This window comes from Nicotiana tomentosiformis, chromosome 6, assembly GCF_000390325.3.
Source record: "Nicotiana tomentosiformis chromosome 6, ASM39032v3, whole genome shotgun sequence".
Lineage (NCBI taxonomy): Eukaryota > Viridiplantae > Streptophyta > Magnoliopsida > Solanales > Solanaceae > Nicotiana > Nicotiana tomentosiformis.
In genome coordinates this window covers 52,429,730-52,435,993 of record NC_090817.1, presented here as the reverse complement: position 1 = coordinate 52,435,993, position 6,264 = coordinate 52,429,730, and positions in this window count along the sequence as shown.

The window sequence follows — 6,264 nt, the reverse complement described above, 5'->3', positions numbered from 1 at the left end:
CATACAATCCCTGAAGCTTAACTTTACTCACCTTGCTTGCTTTAGGGAAGCGTCTTCCTGAATGACCTTTAAAGGGTATTCTTCTGTCGTCCATTCCATTATCGCCGGGATGCAAATCTGAAATTCTCATAATGCCGACTATTATCAAATCACTCGGTCCCTAATTCATGCTTAGTTTATCTTGTTCACCAGCCCATAATGATTTCCATTACTCTGGGGTCTAACTTTTCCTTCTTGTAATTATGTTAGAGTCGCGAACTTCTTTCTCGAAATGAGGGTATGACTTTATGTCCCATATTCTTTTGTTGTCTCAAGGCCTGTCACCACTCGTCTTTTCCTTCACTTGACTATAGACTCTATAATACTGTCATTATTTTTTTATTTTTGATCTACCGTTGTCATCCATGTATCACATCTTACTCATAATGCTTCATTAACTCTTTTCTTATTTTCCGCTAACATTTATGTCTATCACTTTATTCTAAAAACTTGAACAAGACATTTGTTTGCTTTTAGCTCCCCTTTGCTCCATCCAGTGGCTCTTCGGGTTGCTTAACGTTCTCGCTGTACTAGGGGACGCAAGCCACACTAATGTAATATTTATCCCTTCCAGGCTTTCAGTGCCTATCTTCTGAATTTTTTTGATCATGGTAGTATTCACATCTAATTGTAATATTCTAGAGTGCACCATCTGGGTGCCTCACAAGGAGATCTATTAGCACCTTTGTAATATCCATCGGAAATGTCAACTAACACAAATAATCCATTTACCATTTTGGGTTACCCTAACCCCAGCTAGATCTTGATATCCTGCCTTCTCTTATACTACTTCTGCTAGCTCCCACAGGGCATAACAGAGATCGGCGTGGCCAATTGTACATACTTCTGTTATTATTGAAGGTAACTCAAAAGGCTTATATTCCTCAGCCTGAATTGTAAATACTGATAGTCTTCATTAGCTGGGTAACTCGTACCCTTTTGCACCTTGCTTCTTTTACTAGTTGAAACTTATATCTACCTCCTGAATCTCTCATTGCTTTTTACCATATGGGTAGATATTCTTACCTTAAGGCTCCTTATCAAGAAGCTTACACACATGTTCTGCTAAAAACTTCACATTTACTCATCATAAGCATCATGAAAAATTGAGTTCCTCTGACTCAACTCTTTCACAACTATATCTCTTACCAACCATATTTCTGGATGTAGGCATTGTCGTATTATGAATAAGATAGAGTTTAGGAAATTGAGTTCTTACAACTGAGTTCTACCACACGATCTAGAGTAAGAAGAAAGAGTGACAATCCTAAATGCCCTGTAGCCTCCTGCTTATAAGTGTGGTGCACGACACACCCATAAACAAGACTCTACTAGACTCGGCTTGTAGCCTCCCTAAGACAGAACTGCTCTGATACCACTTTTGTCACGACCCAAACTGATGGGACACGACGGGAACCCGGTGCCTTACTCAACCGAGTACCAACATTACATATCATTCTTATCATACTAACATTGGCAAATGGGCCAAACGTGCTGTCATGGGCTAACCAGAATATACATAAGGGAATACTCAATATAAGACGACCCAATCTGCTATAAAAACTTATACATGTGACATAGGGCTTATAAGACCAAAATAACCACTCGTACACTGAACATAGGCCGACAAGGCCATGCATTCTTTTACGTATATGACATCTGTCTACAAGCCTCTAAGAAAACATAATTGTCATAAAGGTCGGGACAGAGCCCCGCCATACCAAACAATACATATCTAAATCGTTCTGACCAAACAGGCAACTCCGGAGTAAATTGAGTGCACCAACATCTTCCGCTGAGCTGATCGCCTACTTGGAGGACTCTCGACCTATCTATCGAGACCTACGGGCATGAAACGCAGCATCCCCAGGCAAAAGGGACGTCAATACAAATAATATACCGGGTATGTAAGGAATAAAAATCAGTAAGTAATAGACATGAGAGAAACATGGAGTAAAAGACTCGACATGTACGTCTGCATAGCTCTGTGAATCATTTCATTTTTTATAACGTCATGCATATGCATATAAATGCCATACCATGCATAGGTATATGTGTTCATAACATCATCAAGCCTCTCAGGGCATCCCATCATATCATTTCGGCCACTGTGGGCAATTAATCAACGTATACCAGCTGATCAGGTGGTGGTGCGTATATAACGCCGTAACCTTTTCCCATATCCCATATACATATAATATACGTGTATATAAAACCATCTGGTCATGGGTCAATGTATATGTATAAATGCATGAAATGCATAAGAAATATGTTAATAAGATTTCTCGGAATGTCATAAAAATAATATGCTTGTCGGATAAATTCTATCAAATACATATTTTTTTGAGACCCATGAACAGAAGATATAATAATAATTCATATGGGGAATCAAGAATATAGACACCCCTAATATTTCTATGAATAGTCATTTATGGAAATTATGCATTTGCTCGTTTCGTTCGTGTCGTATAGATCATGCCAAAAAGAAAGAAGGGATAGCTTTAACATACCTGCAGTAGGAAAAAAATCGTGTGATATTCTTGAGAAGGATTACACCTTACTCTCTTAAAATCGAAAAATCCCGTTGCTATAATATTATGAAGTGACTATCGTCCTTGGCTTTGTATTCTGTATAACTCATTTGCCAAATGAATTTTGGTATTCATTCAAGATAAGAGTTCTTGGCTTTGCATTTGTATAACCCACTTACGAAATGGATTCTTGATATTCATTCAAGACAAGAGTTCTTGGCTTTGCATTTGTATAACCCACTTACGGAATGGATTCTTGATATTCATTCAAGACAAGAGTAGGGATAAGTATTATGCCTCCTCTTTCTATGTGTTTGCAAGGAGTGTCTTACAAGATTATCCATGTGTCATCTTAATTAATTGTCCAAAGTCAAGTCATATCCAATCCTCCTCTACTTGCTGCCACATGGGGGGCCTTTGTCCCCACCTACAATTATCCACAAATCCTTAATTACATGGTTAATCTCGCATTAAACCAATAATTAACCAATTACCCACGTAATTAAGAATTATCTCAAATTACTTAAAATACTACTTATTTTTAATACACCTTATACATCATACTATCATGGTCATATGGTACCATGTATTGCACTAGTCCATAAATACGGGGTATTATAGCTTGGACCGTATTTTATCTCAAAATGTCAAACTTCGACGAAAGTTCATTTTCTTTGATTTGCTTACCCTCTCACCTTCACGAATTTACTCATCACTTGGTTGAAGTAGAATAATGCTTATAATCTCCAAATAATCTCTTTCCCTAACTTTCATCAATTTATTTATGGCGTACTTTCACGTACGAAAATATGGGGTGTAACATCCTTGAGGATCTGGGGAACAAACTCCCTCAAAAACATCTTTGAAAACTGAGTCCAAGTGAGTGGCGCTGCACCCACTGGCCTACCGTCCTCATAAACTTGCCGCCACTGATATGTTGCTCCAGACAACTGAAACGTAGTAAAAGCAACTTCGCTCGTCTCCACAATACCCATGGTGCGGAGAATACGATGGAACTTCTCTAGGAAACCCTACGCATCCTCGGTAGCTAAGCCACTATAAGTAGGAGGACTATACTTCTTGAACCTCTCAAGTCTCAGCTGCTCCTCCTTATATGTCGCTGGCCTGACCTCAGGCTGAACCGGAATAACAGGATGTACTGGCATGACACCCGAAACCTAACCAATATGGGCCCGCTGCTCTGGAGTACAGACGGCGGGAGTCTCAGCTACTCTCCCGGTCTGTGAAGTAGCTGGTGCAATCAGAATCAATCCCGTCTGAGCCAGTGTACCAAACATGCTCAGGAATTACGCTAAAGTCTCCTAAAGTCCCGAGGTAGCAACAGGCACCTCTGGTGCCTGTCCCCCAACCGGAGCTACTAGTGGCTCCTCAGCTGCTGCTCTGGCAGGCACTCTATCTGTAGCACGTGCTCCTCCTCAGCCTCCGCCTCTTCCCCAACCCCTAGCAACACCGGCTCTAGGGCAGCGTCATCAGTAACTGCAGGTCGTGTTCGCACCATCAATGACAAAGGCTCAAACTCTTAAATCAATAAACTCTCACGATAGGAATGAAAGAAATGAAGTTTCCTAATAGTTCTGTAGCCTCTTGAAGATAAGTACAGACGTCTCTGTACCGATACGCAAGACTCTACTAAACTTGCTTATGAGTCGTAGCACCTGTGAACCTAGATCTCTGATACCAACTTGTCACGATCCAAAATCCCTCCTAGGAGTCGTGATGGCACCTAGTCTCTAAGACTAGGTAAGCCGAACACTAACTGAATTAATAACATATTTTGACTAAACAACTATTAAACATAAACCAAACATTTCTATATAATAAGTAAACAATTCCAAGTAGGTATACAACATCCCAAAACCGGTTGTACAAGTCATAATCTCTACTGAGTTCACTAGAAAATCTCTAAATACAACTATTCCGGAATAGAAATAAACAGTATAGAGTTAAACTTCAGACGGTGACTCCGAGGCCTGCGAACGCGACGACAAGTATACCTTGAGTCTCCACAACAACACTCGATCAACTAACTAATAATCAACACGCTCTGAGGTACCTAGATCTGCACAAAAATATGTAGCAAGTGTAGCATGAGTACACCACAACGGTACCCAGTAAGTATCAAGACTAACCTCGGTGGAGTAGTGATGAGGAACAGTCAAGACACCTACTAGAGATAATAACTAGTACAAGTATGAATATGAAACTAACAGGGAATAATGTAAAGCTAAACGTGATAAGAATGTTTCTACAATACTTGCAATAAGAATTAGAACAACAATTAACAACAAGGAGCCAACAGGTAATAACATCGTAAAGTAAGCAGAATATTGTTTAGGTCCGGTGAAACCAAGTAAAGGAAAACAAGTAACAACCCAAATAAAACAACCGCTTTCACACAAGATTTATTCAAGAATTTCTCCGAGGTACCACACCTCATAATCACAAATAACGGGTCCCAAATCACGAACCCTAATCACTTGGCATCTTGTGCCCTCGTTACTTATCACAACCGCACGCACAACTTACGTGCTGCACGGACAACTCACGTGCCAATACCATTAATACTTCATATCTGCACGGACAACTCACGTGCTAGCAATAACAATATCTCACAACCGCACGGACAACTCATGTGCCAATAGCAGCAATATCTCATACAGAAGGCAAGTATACGAGAATACATGAAAATAATCAATAAACATCAGGGTTCATCTTCTTAGACTGATATAAGTGACTAATTATGGTGTATGCTTGTGCAAGTGTTCTATCACGACTCGAGTCAACAAGGAAGATCAAAGACAACGAATGGCACATAGGAAACAACACAGCAAAACGTAAAATGCATGACTCACACCAAGTAGTCACACTACTACACAAATATTATCAACAGCAATGCCCCCAGGCCATCACAAGTCATCACAAATCATCCCCGACATAGCCCCCTTTGTCTCGCCGCGTGCGCAACAATAAAGTAAATGCCCGCCTTGTCTTGCCACACGCGCATAATAATATTCCCGCCTTGTCTCGCCACATGCGCAAACCCACATGTATATATAGCATGCCTTGTCACGCCACATGTGAAAATATCAATAATAACAATAGCACGGACAACTCACGTGCGAACACCCCGACAATCCTCTCAACATTATCATGTGTGCCAAAAACATAACAACACAATATAACAACTCGCACCACATGTCCCATATGCCACAACATTTCCTTAAAACAATTCCGATACCACCACCACACATATCCATCGGCTCAAAAATAGTGAGTACAACAATAAGACGAGAGTACGACAAGTAAATCAACACAAGAATTACAAAACACAAAGAAACAGAAGAACAAGCTCACAATGAAAGACATGACAAGTAATAATGGTTTCAAATAAGAATAGCTCAACAATGGGAGAGATAATGTGTAATAATGATTCCAAATAAGTACAACTCAACGACAAGAGAGATATCATGTAACGATGACTTCAAATAAGGACAAGTCAACAATGGAAGAGATAGCAATAACTTCAATTAAGGATAATCAACTACGGAAGAGATAACATGGCAATAAAAGAGTTAACAACTTCAATTTAGGCATATAAGAGTATATTTGGCGATAAAGGGTAGAACATGAACCAATCAACTTCAAATAAGACACCTAAGGGTAAATTTTGCAA